Source organism: Sminthopsis crassicaudata, chromosome 1, assembly GCF_048593235.1.
Source record: "Sminthopsis crassicaudata isolate SCR6 chromosome 1, ASM4859323v1, whole genome shotgun sequence".
Taxonomy (NCBI): domain Eukaryota; kingdom Metazoa; phylum Chordata; class Mammalia; order Dasyuromorphia; family Dasyuridae; genus Sminthopsis; species Sminthopsis crassicaudata.
Genome location: NC_133617.1, coordinates 199,714,263 through 199,737,129, shown reverse-complemented (window position 1 = coordinate 199,737,129; position 22,867 = coordinate 199,714,263). Strand labels below are relative to the sequence as shown.

Sequence of the window (22,867 nt, the reverse complement as noted above, 5' to 3'; positions counted from 1 at the left end):
TCAACTCAGAAACTCTCTTCATTTTCAGAGAAGACAACTGAGGCCCAGAGAAACTAAGCAAGAGAGAAAATATGACAGTTCTGAAATGTCAGAGATGAGTGAAGATCAGATGCTCTTTCCACCTGGTTCTGACCCTTTTTTCCCCTACATTACACTGAATATCCCAGAGATGCCCATGTTAACTGATGTTACCTATAAAAATGTTCTTTTGTTGATTAGAATTTATCAGAGGTGGGCTAAGCTATTTCCATCACATTTCATATAATGCTATTCCAACCAAGTTTCACTGGCAATGGCTTAGGATATTGGAAATGGGAATAGAACTGAAAAGTTCCTCGTATTTATGCTTTTTTTTTTTTTTAGTATGAGTTATCATGGTAGAGCTTTTTGGGTTTACCTAATTCATTCTCAAGTAATTCATTCTTGCAAGTAAGGAGCCAAATTCTGGTCCTTAAAGGAACTAGCATTATGAAAACATACAGAAAAATAAATAGCCATTTTGTACCTAGACAAGGAGCACAAAATAAACTCGGGGTAAATGGTCTGAAGCATACCTTCCAACACTATTATGGGAGCACCACAGGTTAAGAAACAGTTTAGGTGCAGTGTTGCTACTAGTGTGCCATCTTGTAGCTAGCAATGATAAGCTCACTTGCTAATACTTCTCCTAAATGCCTGCAAGTATTGCTAATGACCTCTAAATATGAGCATGCTTGGGGTAAAGGCCCTATCATCCTGCTTTAGTTTTGGCTCCAGAACTATATGGCTTCCACCATGAGCCATTGCATTTAACTTTGTTAATTTGTCTTATGTTGGTATATCCTTTATTCTCCACTATTTTATTCATTATAGTTCCCCACAAGAACACAAATAAGCCTTTCTAAATTCTAAATTCAGGATTTATAAAATCAATTAATCGATCATTATTTATATTACCAAAAGAACTTCTTCACTTTACCAAACCAGTGTCACCTTAGTTTTTCCTTAAATTGTGACTTCCCTTAGTACATTTAAAATGTGATGCAAATTATAAATATTTGATTTATGTACTTTGTTTTAAGAGGACATTGATTGTATAAAGGGAAGCTTATTTATATACATATTAACTTGCCTCTGTTTTACAGACACACTTAAAATGTTGCAGATCTGTCACCAAAAAAGTTTCAGGCTCTGAAATCATGAATAAATTATTATGTCTGTGAAAGTCTGATATATAAACTTCCCTATTAAGTTTATGGCCCTGGGGAAAACTAGCTAAGACTATTTATTCCCAAATTATTCAGATTCTGTATTCAATCCATGCCTTATGATTTTCCAACTTTTCTTTTTTTAATGCAAACTACTGAAACTGTTTAATAGAGTTTTTTAAAGAGGATTTTTACAATAAAAAAAAAAAACAAAAAACAAAAAACAAACAAGCAAAAAAAAACCAATGAAATTACATTTCTCCTAGGGAAGGAATTAAAATTCTAAGTATTTCTTCAGGTAACTATTGCTACTTCCTCCTCTTGAACCTGGATTTTTTTTGGGAAAAGGGGGTAGGCAATCAGGGTTAAGTGACTTATTCAGAGTCACAGAGTCAGAGATCATGATTTTGTAATGCTGGAGAAGCTGAGGCAAGATAGAGATTAGAAAGTTTTAATATTTTATTTGAAAGGAAGAGATTGTGCTGGGGGCATGCTGCCCCCAGGGCTGATACCCAAAGCATCCAGCAACTAACGTGTATTTCCCATGAAGTATATATCCACATGTGGCTCAGCTACAGGGGTAGAATGAGGCAGGGGCAGAGTCAGAGCACTGAGAGATTGAATGGACCATCAACCCAGTCTGACAGGGTGAGGGGAGGCACCGGACATTCTGATAAATTGGGATAAAGAAAAACAATGACAGAATGGGGGGGGTAGGACCACAAATTCTTGATGACTTAGAAGGAGCTAGGAGCCAGGAAGTCTGAACTCCCCCTTATCTTGAGTTTATACATTGACAATTTATAACCTTAGAGTAAGTAGCCCTGAGTTATATCAGTCTTAATGAAAGGGGGGAGGGGGAAGGTTGCAACTACGAGGATTGAGACAGAACAATTCAAGGAAACTGAGGCAGAACAATTGGGGAAACTGAGTCAGAACAATAACAGGAAATTGTGGCACAACAATTTAAACTCAAGTCTTCCTGATTCTGGGAATAGCATTCTATCCTTTATACCACCTAGATTTAGATTTGAAGTTTTTAGCTCTCCTTGAATAGAATAATCCTTTCTGTTTCCATTCTTTAGCAATGATAAATTTCTCATCTACAGATTTCTTTACCTTCTTTTGCTTCATCTTGGCTCTTCCTCAGGCATGGCTTCTATGCTCTTAGCCCTGTGATTCCTGTTGCCAATCACTCAGCAAATATCTGTAACTTTAGAATCTCAAATTAAGACCTTTCTTCTGGTGTCATTTTCCCCTTTTTCTTGGAGACCTTCATAAACTTCTTTTTTCTTTTCCCCCCATCAAAACCAAGTCAAATTTTTGTAGTATCTTGGCAATTTTTTTTCCTTTTTTCTTTCCTCTTCACCTAGGAACTAGATTCATTCCTTTTCTAGAAGAGTCATTTTGCTACATTTACATGGGCTTCTGAGTATTGCATCTCTTTCTCTTCAGCCTATTAACTCAGGACTGCAAACATATCTTTTTTTCCATCTTCTCAATCTTGTCTCTGAATTTTAAGATTAAATCTTGAGGAAGAATCAGTTTTCACAGGTGCTTTTACTGATTTCACAATCTCCTTCAAAATCTTACATTCCTCCTCTCCCAGCAGGGAGACAGAAAGTCCAGTCCTGTCAGGACATGTTGTTCTATCTACCAGGTACACATAATACTTGATGGTACTGGGCACTGTAAAGTTGATGAATGTTTTGACATCTTTGACGTCTAGTTCTCTTGCAGCCTTAGGGCTTCCAGATACAGCGTTTGAGAGAGGTTCCATTCAGCTCTCCCACCTGCAATCCCATAAACCCTAAAAGGATGTGCATACAATGAGCCTACTTCTTAGTCTGGGTGAATAGCATTGCATAGTCTGTAAAAGTTCACGTCTAAAGAACTGACACAATGATTTCCCCATCTCCTCAGATTCAAATGAATTCCTGCCTTAGGAATGGAACCCCGTATATATTGCTATTCACAAAGGTCCAGACAGGATTCTTTTTTTAAATATTGATATAAAAATTTTATTTTTTACATAAAAATAGGTTTTATTGTTATTGTTTTAACAAAAGTTCATTTTAATGGTTTTTGCTATCATAATATCCTAATGAACTAAAATGAAATTTTATTTTTTAATAATAGTTTTTTATTTTCAAAATACATGCAAAGATAGTTTTCAACATTCATCCTTGCATTAGTACATGGGTTATGGGAGTCTATCCTTCCAAAACAAAAAGGGAAAAAGCAATTGTTTTAATTGTCCCTGTTGCTGCATGAGCACAGATATCTTTCTCTAATAGCTCTACAAGTATGAAGGTCTTCTGATAGGGGTAGGTTGCTTGAAACTTAGAGCTATAAAGGCCTTTAAGAGTGGTCGAGAAAGATTTATGTCCTAGAATGTGAGATTTTCATCATACTTAGAGGCATCTGCAAAAATCTTGTTTCCTTTTCCTCTTTCTTCTGTTTCTTCATTTTCTTCACCTTCAGTGTATCTGCTTTGGTGAGGATGTTTTCAGCACCTAATGAATACTATGATTCTGATTCTGTTTTGTCTCTTCCTCATGTTCTCCTTCAGAGTCATCTTAATTTTCCTTCACAGAAACCTCATTTTCTACCTTCTCATCTACTGTTTTTTGAAATTTGGCTTCTTTTTCATCATCCTTCTGGTTTTTTTAATCTTGTCATTTAAGTTTACCCTCTTCTTAGGTTATTTATAACATTAACTGGGGTCCATTTCCCATCATATGCGCCTTTCTTTTCAGTAAAAGCAAAGTCTGGATTGAAATCAACACTAATTCTTCCCCCATGCCTACTTTCTTCTGCCCAGCACAAAAGGCTCCTCTTTCTCATCATCTCTGCTATTGGTTTCTGGTTCCAGGAGCCTCCCAGCATCTTTCTCAATTGCCCCATCAAGTCTAACTCCTGAAACATTGTGGCTCCACAAACACATCACCTAGAGACAGTGGAGATCCTCTAGGACTTCTTCTTGAGTTATTACTCAAGTCCAATCTTTCATGCCAATTTTCAAGAAATAAATACAGGTGCACACAAATCAAGAAAAGGATTGGGGGAAGCTATGAAAACAAAATGGAACTTGAAAAGGAAGAGAAATAGAAGTAGCCAGCTGAGCAGCTGGGACTCTGAGAAAGCTGGGTATAGGTGTATGACCAAAGGATCATGTAGAATGTACTAGCCCTGGTGATTTTCTAAGCCTACATGCTTCTTTGCTGATTCTTCATTACGTACCCAGAAATGTGTGTGGATCAGTTTCAGCAGTAGCCGAGAGACCAAAAGTGATGTTAAAAAAAAACAAAACAAAACAAAATAAAAACATCATTTCTAGTTCAGTTCTCTGTCCTATGGACATTTTACTTAGCATAATTATAATTTTCTTCCATATCCATATCATGGGTAATCTTGATTTTCACAAGTAAGATATACTATAAAAATAAAATTGGTGAATCACTCATTCCCCAGGCAACCTCTGGTAAATTAAATATTCAGTACCATGATCTCTTAACTCTGAAATATAAAAATTCCCTTTGTTAGACTTCCACCTGGATTTGCATTAGAGATGTAAACAAAAGGAAACTTGAAATTTATTGAGATTCATCCACTTTTCATGGAGTCTAAGAAGGGCTTCAATTCAATTGTAATTGATTCTGTAATGGACTATTTAAGTCTTTTGCTCTGGCACATGCTAGCAAAAATAATTTGGTTGTTGTCATTTGTTATCATGTTATAATACTGATCAGAAACCTGCCTAGATTCTAAATTGCCCAAATTCTTAATAACATTTATTTCAATGTAACACTTCACATTAGCTCCTTTTTCCTTATCTGATTACCTTATTTTCCATCAAGAAAGCAAGCTTTCTTGCCATTCCCCATACCTGAATTGATCTCTCCCTTTGCCACAACTTTACTGTGGATCTTTTTTTCTTACCACCCATCTTTAGTCTTCTTAAGATAGATAAGTGATGCAACAGAGCTCTGGGCCTGGAATCACTAAGACCTCAACTCCAGCTTTAGACACTTAACTAGTTGTACAACCATAGACATATCATCTACCTTCTGTCTGTTCAGTTTCCTAACTGTAAAATGTGCATTATTAAAACTTCTACCTTGAAGAGATGTTATTAGAATAAGTTAAATATTTATTAAATTCTTAGTCTATTGTCAGGCACATAGCAGCTATTAATAAATTCCCTTCTTCAAAATTTCTGGTAAATTATTTGTATACGTTCTTCTCTGGTAGATTATCTTCATAAACCTATCAGCACATGTTGTGTATTCATTAGATTGTAAATTTTTTGAGGGCAGTGATTGTGGAGTTGTTCATCTTATTATCACCAATGCCTTTCAAAGTGGTCTTGCACATGGTAAACACTTAATAAATATTTGTTCTCATAAATTTGAACATACATTAAATGAAATTTAAAAAACCAAATTATCTGAGAGACCTAAAGATGAGTTATAGATTAAAACTGAATACTATTTAATATCAGGAAAACAGAAAAAACAGAAAATAAAAATCAACTCCTTGATATCAAGAGTCAGAAGACTTGAACAAATCACTTAATCTATACTAGTTATTATCTGTAGTAACCTCTGTATGGATTGTCAGTTAATAAACACTTATTAGATACCTACTATGTGCCAGGCATAATACTATATATATATACATATATATATATACATATATGAAATACTGGGGATACAAAGAAAGGCAAAAGACAAACTCTGATCTCTAGCAGCTCACAGTCTAATGGAGGACAAAACATGCAAACAACCATGACCAAACAAGATGTACACAGGACTCAGGCACTGTTCTATTCATTCTCTCAACTTTTTGTTATTGCTATGTAGTAAGATTCTAAAAAAATACACTCTTTTTTGAGCTACCATCTCTGAGATGAATTTTTTCTCAATAGTAATTTATTTTTCCAAATACATGTAGATTATTTTCAACATTTATTTTTGTAAAATTTTGAGATTCATATTTTTCCTCTTCCTTCCCTTACCCTCTCTCTCCCCAAAACAGCATGAAATATGATATAGATTATACATATACAATTCTTTTAAACATATTTCTGTATCTGTCATGTTTTACAAGAAAAATAAGAACAAAAGGAAAAAAACACATACAAAAAAGAAAAACCAAACCACAAAAAGTGAAAATATTATACTTTGATCCACATTCAGTTTCCAAAGTTTTCTCTTTGAACACGGATGGCATTTTCCATCCCAAGTCTTTTGGGAATTGTCTTGGATCAACACGTTGCTGAGAAGAGCCAAGTCTATCACCATTGATCATCATATAATCTTGCTGTTATTGTGTACAATGTTCTCCTGGTTCTGCTCACTCCACTTAGCATCAGTTCATGTAAGTCTTTCAAGGTTTTTCTGAAGTCAACCTGCTCATAATTTCTTACATAACAATAATATTCCATTATGTTAATATACCAAACTTATAAAGCCATTCCCCAATTGATGGGCATCCTACTCCATTTCTAATTCCTTGCCAATGTAAAAAGAACTGCTACAAACATTTTTTGCATATGTGGGTCCCTCTTTTATGATTTCTCTGGGATATGAACCTAGCAATAACACTGCTGGATCAGAAAGTATGCACAGCTTTATTTCTCTTTAGGCATAGTTTCAAATTGTTCTCCAGAATGGTTGGATCAGTTCACAACTCCATCAAAAATGTATTAGTGTCTCAGTTTTCTCATATCCCCTCCAACATTTATCATTATTATTTCCTGTCATGTTAGCTAATCTAGTCATTTCTCTAATAGATTGTGATTTGGAACATTTTTATATGACTAGAAATGCCTTCAATTTCTTTGAATATTATCTGTTCATATCTTTGCCTATTAATTGTGGAATGTTATGCATCTTATAAATTCTCAGCTGATCATAGTAATTTATTTAGATAGACAAGATCTGGAACACATCATCCTATGAGCCCAAAGAAGACTAATTTCCACCTTTGGTCAGAGCAGCAAGAGGTTTGGGAAAAGTATTATCCTCCACTTTCTATCCCCAAGAGGATTATTAGGTTAGGATTATACCTATGCAATTCACATCATATTTATAACCTATAAATACAAAACTTTTAGGGGTTCAGAATAAAAGAAATTTTCCCTAGATACTCTAAAGGGAAGAGCAACTATTAACTTACTTTCCTCAGACTTAGCTCTTTCTCCCTACAAAAGTATTTCACAAAAGATCATCACAAATGGTAAGCAAGTAGCAAAATGGAAATTGGAGAAATTATACAGATTAAAATAGATAATAAAATACACAACAGTCAATGGGCTCTTTGGCTTAGGAGCAAGATAAAAACCTCAACTCAATCTAGAAAAAAAAATTCTCAACAGAAAAATCCATTTTTACCAGTCTCTTACATGTACAGATTTCAGAAATTTTTGACATTGAAACTGTTCATATTGAGGAGATGATTTTGCCCATACGTCCATCACTCCAGGGACTCTCAGGAGCAAAGTTTTCCACTTGCATTTCTCATCCCATATCTCTTGAATTCCACTTCTCTCTCCTATCTCTTCCTCTAAGCCTGCCATATAAAGAGTCTCAGGCTCAGAGCTCTATTAACCAATACTGAATCACTATTCATATATGAATAATTATGAAGAATTAGTCACAAGAAGAATATGAAGAATAGTCACAGGAAACTATCCAATTTGCTTGGATGAGGGCATTATGCAGAAATAGGATTACCTTGAGACAAGGGACATCTCTTTGGTTTCTCTTTGGTTAGTATATAGAAGGTGTAAAAGGGAGGACTGAGAGAAGTAGAATGGAGCCAGATTCCATTCAAAATTAAATGTGAGGCTGATTTTGCTCCTGTGAGCAGGAGTATATCATTGAAAGATCTATTAACATTTATTTACACCATTCTTGTACTTTTTTTTTTTACAACATTTGAATGTTTGTGTGTGTGAACCAAGTTCTTAACAAATAAAAATGATTAACCATGAGTCACCCTAATACTGCCTCTAAGCAAAATTGCAAAAAGGCTGCTGTTTATTCTGAAAATCTCCACCTCACTTTCTAATCCTCTCCCACACATTAATTATAGAAAGTGGATGAGCACTTTTGCTGTCCACCTTTCACCCAGCTCTCTTCTATGGTTCTAAGAAGCAATAGAATGTTTAATGACTACCCCTCAGTAAACCATTCCAGTAGATCAGCTAAAGAAGGTTGAGGGTAAATGATAGAACTCAATGTCAGGAGAAATCTACTCTAAGCAGATGAAAATTTCCCCTGATGGAATGAACAAAGAAGAAAAATTTGTTCCAATTGACATGAAGGGAGATGAAGCAGGCATTATGGAATACTTAGATCTTGTCAGATATCAAAGATACTAAAGTCATCTACTGCATACCAGGCTATCATGAGTTGTCTTGACTTTTCTCCTGTCATTGGTCTTCAGTGACTCTGGCAGAGAGAATAAGGCTGAGAACTTTGTGTGATTCTGCTTCCCTCAAATCCAATTCACAAGCAAGTCAAGACAACCCAAGATTTATGAATATAAACACAATACTTAATTTGGATTTCAACAGTTATGTAAGGTCAGGATATACTGTTCTTTGACCTTTCACCAAAATGAACAACACAGTAAGATAGTATTATAAGGGGAAAAGGAAAGGCAGAAGTTCATAAATTAGAGATTGGTAGTATTAGATACCAATATTATGCCTAATAAAATGAAAAGGAGATTTCTAAAGCAATGTAAAGCTCTGAATTTTTAAAATTAAATTGTCTATTTTCTTATCAGAAATATAAAGGATTTCTAAAAAGAGATTAAAGACATTGCTTCATTAAAATCAAAGACTTGCTTAAACTAGAGAATGAAAGGTTGAAGAAATATAATCATAATCTACCTAAGGATCAACTGCTTATATATGAATTCTTAGATATTCACACATGAAAACATTCTGACCATTTGGAGATAAATGACATTGTTATTGTTCTAGGCTGCCAGGCTGCAATATTTGATATTATCTTTAAGTCTTGATTTTTTTGTTCAAGTTCCTACATCCAATATGTTATAAAACCTTCTTATTTATTCCTTTGCAATATTTCTTGGATTCACCTTTTACCTTCTATTCCCATATTCAATTTGATAGTTCAAAGAGTCAATGATATGGCAAACCAGCCAAAGGAAATTAATGTTATCTTGGAATTAGTTTATACAATTGGGACCTATTATGTATAAAGCACTATGCCAAGTGCTGGATTAAAAGCAATATAATACCTAACCAGAAAATTCATAGCAGTGGCTTTTTGTGTTAGAAAAGAACTGGAAACCAAGTAGATGCCCATGAATTGAGAAATGGCTAAACAGATTTTGGCATATTAAAGTAATAGAATATTACTTTTCCATAAGAAATGACAATTATGATGAATAAAGACAAGCATAGCATCAGGCCTAAGGTATTTTGTTAGCTATTTTAAGTAGGCATGGATAATCAGTTGATGGCTCAATCAACTGTTATCCTTACATCTCTTAAACATGAAATGAAGGCTACTTATTTATACATGTACCTGTACAACCACATACATACATATATACAAACTTGTATTATGGAGCAAATAGTAAACAAAACCTAAGGATTTAATAGAAAACTCTGCATATAAGCACAATTCCAAGAAAAATTGCTCCTTCAAGATACTTTCAGTTGAAACCAAACAGCAAATTTCAAGTTAATATTTTAAAAAAAGTCTTGTATTTAATCATAAAAAATCATCATTGTGATATCAACTCCTTATGCTAGTGTGTATCATTACCAGTCTCAATCTAAAATCAAATTTTAAAACATTTGCAAGAATTTGATGATTTTCCATTATTTGTATCTCTTATCCCCTTTCTTAAGTTACAGTATATCAAGCACAGGGAAGCTCAGATACATTCACAGAAAATAACACCCGTATGTTACATTCCTAATGGAGACAATATAATGCTGGTTAACTTGCTCCAGCCCTATCGATTAGCAGTAGGCTTTGATATCTTTGAATTAAGGAACTGTTTATTACTTTCTGTTTGTACCTAGTGGACATTTAAATTACCATTCTAATAGTTGCAATTGGGCTGCAAACTGTTTCAATGCAACCTCTTCTATAAGAGTAGATTCAGTAATTTAAAGTGACTTGTTTTTCAACCAGTTCTAAAAGAAGCAAAAACTTCAGAAGACATTATTTTCCAACCTATCTTACAGGGAAACCATCACAAATAGCAAAATGGGGCCTTAGAGATCATATAATCTAATCCCATTTTTTAAATAGTTATACAAACTTGAGGCCCAGAGAGGGGCAAAAATGATATGTGCACAACTAGTAATTAGAACCAGAATTGAACTCGGAACTTTTTATCCCAAAGCACAATTAACTGTTGCTTTCCACTGTATGATCTTCACCTCACTTTCATAACAGAAGAAAGTTGCCCTTTTTAGTTATATTATACCTAGTAGAGTATATGAGAAAACAGCAAAAACACACTGCCAAAATGTCTATGTCTATGAGAAAAGAATCTACAGATATTTATTCTTGCTTCCCTGTGAGCCATATGTAGAAAGATCCACAGGAACAAAATAACCTACATGGAAAAAATATAATATATCACACCCAACCATTACAAATAAAGTGTTACATTATCTAATGTATGCTTTCCACTTTGATCAGGTTTGTTGTTTCACTGTTCCACAAACAGATAGTACATATCTCTCCCCTTATCCAATATCCCAGCTTTTCTGTTGTTCCCCTCATTTTGAATGGATTATTCAGTAGGGAGATAGGATAGAGCTTAAAGAGCATCTAGACCAATCCTTTCCTTTTACAGTTAAGGAAACAGAGGCCCAGAAGTAATTTGTCCAAAGTCAAAAAGGATCTTACTTAGAGTCTTCTGATTGCCCATTCAATGCTCCTACCACATTTTTTTTTTGACTAAGTGACTAACTTATCTAGATTCTAAGATACCACATATTACAATTAAAAAACAGAATTTTAGCCCTACTCCTTGCCCCCAAGAAAAAAGTCTACAACAGAGAAGGAGAAATACTAAATTAATTAATTATTTCTGTTTAATATTTCTTAAAAATAATTATTTGCTAAGGAAGAGGTTAGGCCTAAATCATATTGATGTATTTGGATGCATTTTATAAGTCTTTAATTTCAGACCTGGTAAGTTAGGCTTATTATTTTCTTGATGATCAAAGAAGAAGGCCTTAATTAGACATACCATTAGCCTCAGGAATACATGTGTCTCTAAAAAGATAGATTAGCCAAGTTTTTCTTTCAAGGTTTTCTTCCCCCTCCTTTATTCATCCCTTTACTTTGCTACATTTTAACATAGTAATTTGTATTAAAAATTACATTGTCAGCTTTTTTTTCTATGGTAGCTATAAGACATCAATCTGAATTTTAAAATATTTCTTCTTTGTGATATTACTTTATCATTATCCTATTTTCAGAGAATTTGAGTATTTTAAGATGTTGTTCTTCAGGGTATTTTGGAAAGGAGTTAGTCTTTGTCCAAACAATAATATTTACTGCATACCTATTATATGGAAAATATTTTTGGAGGTTCCTTCTAATCCTGAGACCCATTTATTCTTTAAGATACTAAAAAGGGATATTATGAACTTTGAGATCATAGTAATGGCTTTCATTTATCTGATGTTTAAGATTAGCAGAAACTTTACAAGTTATTTCCTTTGATCCCCAAATCCCATTTTGTAGATGAGGAAACTGAGTCTGAAAGGGGTTAAATAGCTTACTAGGTAGGTAGGTGTTTTAGGCAGTATTTGAAGGCTCTTCCTCACTCCAAGACCAGAGTTCAATCCATAATGCCTCCTAAAAGTCTAATGGCAGTTCTATCTTCTAGGCATTTACAATCTAATTTACAGTATCTAAGGAAAGACAAAAAATATTCACATGAAAAATAGAAGACAATAAAAAAGATATCAAATGAATAATGCAGAACTCAATATAGGAAGAAGTCACAGAGGGTAAAGGTATAAAGAAGAGAATAAGAATTTATGTGGCATCTACTATATGTCAGGCACTGTGTTAAGTATTTTTTATGAATATTGTCTTTTTTGAGCCTCATCACAAGCTTAAAAGATAGGAGTTAATATTATTCCCATTTTATAGTTGAAAAGACATTTAGAGATTAAGTGGCTTGCCAAGGCTCATTCAGCTAGCAACTCTCCAAGAACAGACCTAAACCCTGGTCTTCCCAACTCCAGATCCAGAGCTCTATCCACTGAACCACCAGCCACACCTAAGGAAGGAGGTAAAAATATGAAGATTAAGTAGACAAGAACTGTTGGGCGGGGGGGGATGTTTCATTTCTTTTTGGTATCTCCAGTGCCTAGTACAGTGTTAGGTATAGAGTACTCAATAAATGCTTGTTGCATTGAATTGAATTGATTTGATTTAAATTAAAGATATCCAAAGAGAAGATGGCAACTACAGATGGAAGAAACAACGGAGAGGGTGGAGCAATAAAAGCAAAATCATGAAACCTGATATATGCCAGATGGTTTCCTCAAACTTATTGAGTCAATAAGTAGACTGACCTGGCTGGAGTGTAGAGACTGTGTTGTGGAGTCGTAGAAAAATATGTTAGAAATATGTTAGTGACAAATTTGGAAGCCACAAATGCCAGGCTAATGAGTTTGTAATTTACCTGAAAAAAAAAATGAGAAGCCACTGATGCTTCTGTAAGCTGATGCAAGGAAGATTGATCTGGCAATGGTGTTCAGGACTGAGTAGAAAGAGAGAATAGTGGGAAGGATATCAATTAAAGGGCTCTTATAATAGTGTTGTACACTGTAGTGTAGTGCAAGAGTGTTGTTATAAAAGGCTGAAATAGAGTATTGGAAATGGAAGGGAAACAACAAAAGCAAGAGACATTAAGGGAACATGGATGGGATTTGATAAATGATTGGGTATGGCAGGCAAAATATAGGTAAACATTAAGGATGACAATTTTCAAAGAAAACAAAGAAGTCAGGATAGAAGCTGGGTAGGAGTCCAGTGAAATAAATTCAGCAGCAGCATCATTGAGTATCCTGGAATACACATGAAAGTATAATATAAGCATCCTTTGAGTTACATTTTCACAATATGCTGTGTCAATGCTTCCCCCTTGTGAAAGTTTTAGGCATTTCCCCCTCAAATAAAAGATAAGAGGCAATAGCTTTCTGACCACACAAGTTTTATGTTAAGCATATATACTGTATAGACACATATATAAAATACATGGGTAGAATACTGATCTGGATAATCAGGTAGGATTTAAGAAAGCAAAATTTTCTTATTTAAGGTAATTATAAAGTGATTATAATACTATGCTGACAAGTAGGAATACCTATAATATTTGGCAACCAGGATATGGTGACTAATAGAATGGTTTTAAGAGCTTGGATTTTATTAGTTTTAATCAGCATATCTGTAATTAGCACTTTTTGCACAGGAGGCAAATTCATTAGGGAGATAAAAAGTGACAAGGCACAGAGGACAATCCAATTGTGGGTGCAGTTACACTGGGAGAGGACAGCCAATTTCCCCAAAAATAACTTTCTGGTACATGTAAGTTTTAGGATAAAAGGATAGAAAGTGGGGAACATGAGCCTGGGACTAGAATGGAACCTAATGGGGTAAGATCCTGTATAGATAACCCAACAAAAGACTTGTTGTTCAGTCTTTTTTCAGGTGTGTCTAGCTCTTCATAATCCCATCTGGGATACCCTTGGCAAAAATATTAAAGCGATTTGCCATTTTTTTTTCTCCAGCTCATTTTACAGATGAGGAAACTGAGGCAAACAAAGTAAGTGACTTACCGAGGTTCACAGAGTAAATATCTGAGGCCATATTTGAATCTTCCGGACTCCAGGCCTGGAACTCTATCCACTTCATCACCTTGTTGCCCCAGCAAAGAACTGTCATCTTCATAAATGCCCCCTGTCTAAAAGATAATTAAGTCTATCTAAGTGATTGATGATTAACTAACAAACATGGGAAGGGGATTTGAAAGTATGTTACATTAGACAAATAGCCCCTATTTCCTTAGGGATACTACTAGGGTCCTGAGGAGTGTGAATACAGTGTCAGGGTACACACAAAAGGATTCATAATACTTTATGGAAATACAAGAAAAAGGGGTAAAAATACAAACAATGTAACAATGCTATACTCCAAGTACAAGCATAACATTTAGGGTCTTGAGATAGACTTTTAGGAGATGTTAAGATCTTACAACAGAAAATACTGCCAAAAAATTGAGATACTACATGTATAGTTCCAGATCTCTTAATTCAAATGTCATTTGGGGCAAACAAAAGAGAACATTCTTCAAGTTTAAAAAGTATTCAACTCTGGGGACTTACTCATAACCCTTCAAGCCCTTTCCTGATAGAGAATTCCTCCCAGAATCTTCCATTTAAAGAGGGTGTTCCAGGCCATCCACCTTCTCATTTCCCACCCCTCAGCTGCTCTCTATGTTTTCTACTTTGTCATTAAGCTTTCACACAAAGTACCTCTTCTCCCTCTTCCCTGCTTTCAGCTTCCTTTAGTTTATTGTCTTTCCCTCTTATCAGATGATAAATTCTTGAGGTCAGGGATTATATTTTATTTTCTATTTTTGTATTCTTTGTGCTTAGTACATAGTAGGTGTTTAATAAATTTTAATGAATAAATAATATGAATTAATAAATAATATCATTAAATTGATGAATAAATAAGATAATAAAAATAAATGTTTAATCAAGATTCAGGAAAAAAGAGCTTTTTGAGTTATTTTATAAATTATGTATATAAGTTTGTTATGTTAAAATCATGTTATGTATATGTTTAGGTTATGTTAAAAATCATGTTATGTAAGTTTAAATTATGTTTAAATCACAGATTCATTGTTTCATATTTTACTAACATTGAAAAATAAAGTACAAATATGACCAACTTCCTGAAAGTGCAGAACTTATCTTTGCATTTCCCAGTGTATTTACTGAAGGAAAGAGAGACCTTGACATTCAAAAGGCATTCTTAATTTTATCATAAAATTAAAGCAATGTTAACTGTTTATCAAAAGCCACAAATGTGGCTTTAGCACAAATGCTTCCAAGTTCAACTGTTTGCTCAGCAGAGGGAGCTCCTCTCTGGAATGACAGTATTACACACTCAGAAACACATACATATGTCTGTGCATATATATAGAATATATATATATATATATATATATATATATATATATATATATATATATATATATACATATATATATATGTATATATATATATATATATATATTTATATATGAAAATAGGAAAGACTTTCTGTAAGCACTGAAAATGATGAGGAATAATACGCAAAGCCACTATCTATCCTCATTCTCTTCTCTCACATTCTTTCTATTCAGCCTCTAATCTGTTTTTTTCTCTTCTTAGAAAGGAGGATTTTTTCTTCTCAACATCTCTCTCCAAGGAGAGCAATGTTCTTTCTTTCAAGTATTGACTGAGATACTAAGGGTGATGGCTTAAACCTTTCTGACCACAAAAGGGCTACTCTTGAAATGTATTGCTGCTATAACTCCCTATATGCAAACTCAGTTCCACAAAAGTGAAAACATAAATTGAAAACAACAAAATCACTGAGGATTATTTCCTTTCAAAGGAAATCTTTGGATTAAAAAAGAGTTTAATCAAGTACTCCTTTAAATGAATCCTTTGTTGGACAGGATTTAAATTAAATATCTAGTAACTTTCTAAGAGGTGCAGTTAGGTGGTACAGTGAATAGAGCTTGAGGTCCAAAGTCAGGGAGACTCCTCTTCCTAAGTTTAAATCTGACTTTAGATTTAATAGTAGTCTGAGTCTAGGTAAGTCACTTGACTTCAGGTAAGTCACCAGTTTCATTTTTCTTACCTATAAAATGAGTTGAAGAGGAAATGGCAAGAAATTCCAATATCTCAGCCAAGAAAACCCCAGTGGAGTCATAAAGAGTTGGACATGATTAAACAAAAAAAACTTTTAAAGAACATATCTCTTTTATCAAATAAGATATCCCTGTTTTTTTTATAATTATTTATTATTTAGGTGCAAAAGGCTTAACACAATTTTCTAAATAAACCTAATATAAGAGAGATAACAAGAGAAAGTAATAACCAATGGATTCTACTGGTACCCACTACACAGTATGATGAGATTTTGAGGAAAACTCTCAATATATTAGGTAGATTCTCATTAAGAGTTGATATGAGAACTAGGGTTGCCCAGAATAAAAAGATAAGAATGAATTTTGTTTGGCACTGCTGGAGACAAGACTCATATCAGTGGTGTAATTTAGGGTTATGTTTATGCCCCAGGTAACATAAAGGGAGGGGAAAGGTAGAAAGAGTGGGAGGAAAGGAAGGGAGAGGCTCTGGATCATATCATCCCTGCTTATGAAATTGAAGTGCCAAGCAAAAAGACAAAGCCCAGAAAAGTGAAGGTAGAAATGGGTCAGAATGGTCATTTAAAAGTATGCTATAAACACTGAAATAGAGATAACTTTAAGATTTTAACTCTGACCAGGTTGGGGCATGAAAGTTTCAGATTGCTAATGCTAACTCAAATTTAAATAGGATTACTTAATACCTATGTGACCTCAAGCAAATTAATTTCTCTGGGTTTCAATTTCCTTATGTGTAAGAGTAACTATAGTTCGGTAAAAACAGACATGAATAGCTGTATAAAAATAAATTGCTTGTAGTTGGGCTGAGTCACTACAATTAAAATGACAATACTATATAAATCAGTTTATTTATTCAGTGTGATACCATTTAAACTGCTAAAGGAATACTTTATAGAAAAGAAAAAAATAATAATGATGAAATTCACCTGGAGGAAAAAAAGATCAAGAATCTAAAAGAAAATAATGAAAAAAAGTGGGAATGAGAGAGCTTAGTAATAGTAGTAATGGATTATGACTTTTATATAAAAGTTTACATCATAAGCAAGTTAAAGGAGCAAGCACAACAATAGATTAAAGGAGAATGTGATCAAACAAAGGATACAGAAGATCATAGAAGATAAAATGGGCAGTTTTGATTGCATGAAAATTAAAGTTTTTGCACAAATAAAATCAATAGAATTAAGTTAGAAAAGAAATAGACAAGAGGAAAATTACATTAACTTTCTCTGATAAAGGTCTTATATCCGAAATGTATATGAAACCAAAACAAACATAAATAGCTAACATTTATGGAGCACTTACTATGTGCTAGGTGTTTTACAATTATTAACTCGTTTTATTCCAACAGTAACCCTGAGAACTAGGTGTTATTATTACACCAAACTTATACTAAAGGCAATTGAGGATAGTAGAGATTAAGTGACGTCCCTAGGGTTACACATCTAGGTCACAGTTTAACTCTGGTCTTTTTGACTTAGGTTCAACATTCTTTCCATTTTACATGTACAAGGTAGATGCTCCCAAAAGATTCATTCCAAAATAGATATATTAATTGGCAATTCTCAAAAGAAGAAATTCAAATTATTACTATTAATAATTAGAAAAATGCATATTATAACAACTTTATCATTCCACTTTTCAAGTATCAGATTGGCAAAATTAACTAAAATAGAAAAATGACAATTGCTGGAAGGGGTATGAGAAAAGAAGCAAATTAACTGTTGGGAGAATATGGTTTAACCTTTCAAGGAAAGCCCTTTGGAATTGTGCACTAAAGGGTTTATATTTTTGGATCCAGAAATACCATTACTATGTATATCCCAAAGAGATCAATGCTCAGGGAAAAGACTCACATTATAAAATTATTTTTAATAGCTCTATTATTTAAAGAACTAGAAACTAAGCAAATTCCCCTATCGATCGGGGAATGGCTACACAATTTATAAGAATGTAATGAAACAATGTTGAACCATAAGCATAAGAAAGGCTTTCAAAATCATTCTCTACCTGTCTTCCTACCTGTCTGAAGGCTCCTTCCTGATTTCCTTTGCTGAATTTTTATCCAGGGCAAGCCTGTTAACTAAGTGTTTTCCAAAACTCTATCCTAGATCTTTTCTTTTCCTTTTATACCTGTTATCTCTGGTAATCTCAACAGCAACAAAAGGTTTAGTTATCTTCTCCATGTTGATAATTTTCAGGTCTACTTATCTATCCCTAAGCTTTCTTCTAATCTCTAGTCTTGGATCTCCAACGTCCTAGTAGATAATTCAAACAACATGTCCAATAGACATCTTAAACTCACAGTGTCCAAAACTAAACTCATTATCTTTCTCCCAAAATTTTCCCTTCTTTCTAACTTTTAAATTGCTGTCAAGGACATTCCCAGTTACTCAGGATCACAACCAGGTGTGATCTTCAACTCCTCTCTCTTTTTAACCCTCCAAATACAATCTGTCCTGACATTTCTATCTTTGTAACATCTCAATTAGGACAGCTAGGTGACACAGTAGATAGAATTCCAGGCCAAAAGTCAGGAAGATTCCTCTTCCTAAGTTAAATTCTAGCCTCAGACATTCACTAACTGGACAAATTACTTAATCCTATTTGCCTTAGTTTCCTTATCTGTAAAATGAACTGAAAAAGAAAATGTCAAACCACTTCAGTAAGTTTTGATAAAGAAAATGCCAAATGAGGTCATGAAAAGTCAGATATGATTGAAAAAGGCTGAACAACATCAACAATAAAAGATCTCTATTATGTATCCCTTTTCTCTTCTGACATTGCTGCAGAAGTGACGACATCATCACCTCGTTCCTGGACTATGGGAATTATCTTCTAGTTAATCTCCTTGTCTCAAATGTCTACCCATTCTAGTCCATCTAGTCTACTCAGCTATTAAAGTGATCTTTCCAAAGTGTGGGGCTGATCATTTTTCTTTCTCCTGCCCTTCAATACACTTCCATGGTTCCTTATCAGTACTCCTGACTTCATGCCTTTTCACAGGCTGTCCTTCATGCCTGAAGGTCTCTCTTTCCTCACATTAACTTTCTGGTTTCCCTAGATTCCTTCAAGTTTCTATTTAATTATCACTTGCTTAATCTCCTTTACTAATTTCCCTTCAATGCTAGTGCCTTCCCTTTGTTGGTTATCTTCAACTTATCCTTTATGTGTCTTGTTTGTATATAATAGCTTGTATGTGTGTCTCTCCCCATTAGATTATGAGCTCCTTGGAAGCAGAGACTGGTTTTTGCCTTACTTTATATCTCCAGTGATTAGCACAGTACCTGGCACATAGTGGGTGATTAATAAATTCATATTAATTTGAAGACTTGACTTGAGGAAAGGGAGAATTTCAGGAAAATCTAGGAAGATTTATATGAATTGATTCAGATTGAAGTCAGAAGAATTTAGTAAAATTATTTACACAATGAAACTATTTTAAAGAAAAACAATTTTGAAAGACTTTTTAAATTTTTTCATTAATGAAATTATAAAACATTGCTACTGACCTCCTGTCAAAGAGGTGATGCTATCAAAGTGCAGACCAATTATATATAAGTGCAGATCAAATTATATCTTTTTGGACTTGACTAATATATAAATTTATTTTGTTTAATTATACACATTTATTTCAAGGATTTCATTTTTCTTTTCTTTTTAAAATTCTACAGGGAAGGATAGGAATAGTATCATTTCTATTTTTAAAGATGTGCAATTCTTTGTTAAACATGTGCAATTCTTCTAAACATATTTCCATATTCATGCTATGCAAGAAAAATCAGATCAAAGCAAACCACAACAAAAGGTGAAAATACTATACTTTGATCCACATTCAGTCTCTATAATTTTCTCTCTGGATGTGGAAGGTACTTTCCATCACAAATCTATTGGAATTGCCTTGAATCCCCTCATTGTTGAATAGAGCCAAGTCCATCAAAGCTGATTATCATATAATCTTGTTAGGTGTACAATGTTCTCTTGATTCTTCTTACTTTTCAGCCATTTCCCAAATGATGGACAAGCACCCAGTTTTCAGAGGAATAGTATCATCTTAAAAAAAAAAAAAAAGAAAAGAAAAAAAAGAAAATAAAGGAGAAAAGATCTATAAAAGCATTTTTAAATGTGAATAAGGAAATATGAGAAGACAACTTTGAAAAATACCAATTTAGTGCCAAAAAGAAAAGCTATCTATAATAAAGTTTCACCTTTTGTTTCATTTCTTCATGTGGAATCTTAATGACATTCTCTGCTTTGTATATGGAAATAATCATTTTACTTAGTGTTTTTTAAATTCAGAATAAATTTTGAAAGAAAAATTACACATGAAATTAAATTTAAAAGAGCATGCAAAAAACAAAACAGGATTATAGGAGTATAAAGTCTCTTCTAGCTCAAAGTCCTATGAAGTTGCACTACCTTATTAAACTTTATTTTACTCCAAAAACAATGTCAAAAATTATCCATGGTTGAATATAGCTTAGGGATTGGTTGCCAAGTACAAAAGCAAGTATTCTTGCTTTTTCCTGCATGTAATACATTTTTCCCTTACTGGTAAGTTTTCCATTTTTCATTTTGAAAACTTAATTAAGAGAAATTTCATTTAAAATAACTGTAGATAATATAAAGTATTTGGGAGTCTATCTGCCAAGACAAACCTAGGAACTATATGAACACAACTACAAAATACATTTCATACAATTAAAGTTAAATCTAAACTGGGGAAAAAATATCAGTTGTTCATGGTTAAACTAATACAACAAAAATGGCAATTCTACTTAAACTATTTTACTTATTCAATAAAACTACAAATTAAGTTATGGGAAAATTATTTTATAGAACCAGAAAAAAATAATAATGAAATTCATCTGGCAGAACAAAAGAATATCAAGGTTATCAAATGGAAAAAATATAAAGGAAAGAGACCTAGTCATACCAGATCTAAAACAGTATTATAAATCAAAACTAATTGGTACTGGGTAAAAAATGGAGTGGTGGATTGTGGAACAGAGTAGGTACATAAGACACAATGGTAATATCCATATTACAATTAAAAACAGAATTTTAGCCCTGTTCCCTTTGAGAAGGAAAAATGCTAAATTAATTAATTGTTTTTATTCAAAATTCTCTTCCCAAAAATAATTATTTACTAAAGAAGAGGTTAGGCCTGAATCACATTGATTTATTTGGATACATTTTATAAGTCTTTTATTTCAGATCAGGTAGTTAGGCTTTTTTTTCTTGCTGATCAAATTAGATATACAATTTGCCTTTAAGAAGTGTAGTCTCTAAGAAGGTAGATTAGTCAAATTATTCTTTCAAGATTTTCTCCCCCTCTTCTTTCCTCATCCCTTTCCTTTGCTATGTTTTAATATGTATTCATCAATACAGTAATTTGTATTAAAAATGACATTTTAATCTACTGTTTGATAAACCCAAAGACTCCTGCTTCTAGAATAAGAACTTACTGACAAAAACTGCTGGGAAAACTGGAAAATAGCATGGCAAAACTAGACAAAAAGCAATATTTCACACTGTATACCAAGATAAGGTCAAAATGGGTACAAGATTTAGATATAAAGGGTAAGCAAATTATGAGGGCAAAAAATAGCTTATCTGTCAGATCTATGGTGAAGGGAAGAATTTTTTTTTTTTTACCAAATAAGAGACATTGTGAGATATAAAATAGATAATGTTGATTAAATTAAAAAGTTTTGTACAAACAAAATTAGAAGGAGAACCGAAAGCTGGAAAAGAATTTTTAAGCAAGTGTCTCTGACAAAGACTTCATTTCTCAAAGATAGAGAGAACTGAGTCAAACTTATAAGCATACGAGTCATTCCCCAATTGATAAATGGTCAAAGGATAGGAACAGTACAGGGAATAATATAAAGTCTTACATTTGGGTACAAAAACATTACTTCCAAAAATATAAATAGAGGAAATATGATTAGACAGAATTGTTCTAAGTAGGATCTGGGGTTGGTTAAGTGGACTGCAAACTCAATATGAGTCAATAGTATGATACGGCAGCTAAAAAAAAAAAAAATAAAAAAAAAAATGCAATCTTGCTTCCAGAAATTGGGAAGTGATAGTTTCATTTTATTCTTTCCTGTCCAATCTCATCTGGAGAATTGTGTTCACTTATAATCTGGAGAGTGAAACAGGGATAATAAAGTTTATTGAGGTCATTACACTGACAAAATCTAAAAAACTGAGGTAGGAGGTGGGAGGACACTAGGTTTGAGGAGGTATGAAAAGGTTTGAAAGACTTACTATAATGAGTGGAATAAAGAACGAATTAGGAAGTGTAAAATGATTGTCTTGTCATAGGGAGTGCCCAGTTGAGATTATATAAAACAAATTTTGTAGTGGATCCAGTCAGTCAGGTTTTGTGATTTGTACCAACTTCACTCAGCAGCACATATAAAGGAATAAAGGCAGTGGATGGTGGCAGTAATCTAGGACTGAGGCTTGGCCCCGCAAGATCTTCAGTAGGATAAGGAAGAAAAGCACTCAAGTGAAGAGGACAATGTAGAATTGAACTGGTTTACCAAGCAATCAAGATGGGGAAGGCCGACACTATAGTCAGTGCAGGGGTGAACCATTTAGACATAACTGACAAGTGGAAATATTGGAAGGTATGAATGAAAGTATAATTCATGCTAAACAAGCTAGCCAAGAAACTTATGCAATTAGGAAGAAGATAA

At 33.5% G+C, this 22,867-nt stretch overlaps 2 pseudogenes; both read right to left on the bottom strand.

Moving 5' to 3' along the window:
• Positions 1–2,379: 2,379 nt before the first annotated feature.
• Positions 2,380–3,371, bottom strand: LOC141549547 (putative ATP-dependent RNA helicase DDX27 pseudogene; annotated as a pseudogene).
• A 29-nt stretch (positions 3,372–3,400) lies between these two features.
• On the bottom strand, positions 3,401–4,134 carry LOC141549539 (putative ATP-dependent RNA helicase DDX27 pseudogene; annotated as a pseudogene).
• Positions 4,135–22,867: the final 18,733 nt, after the last annotated feature.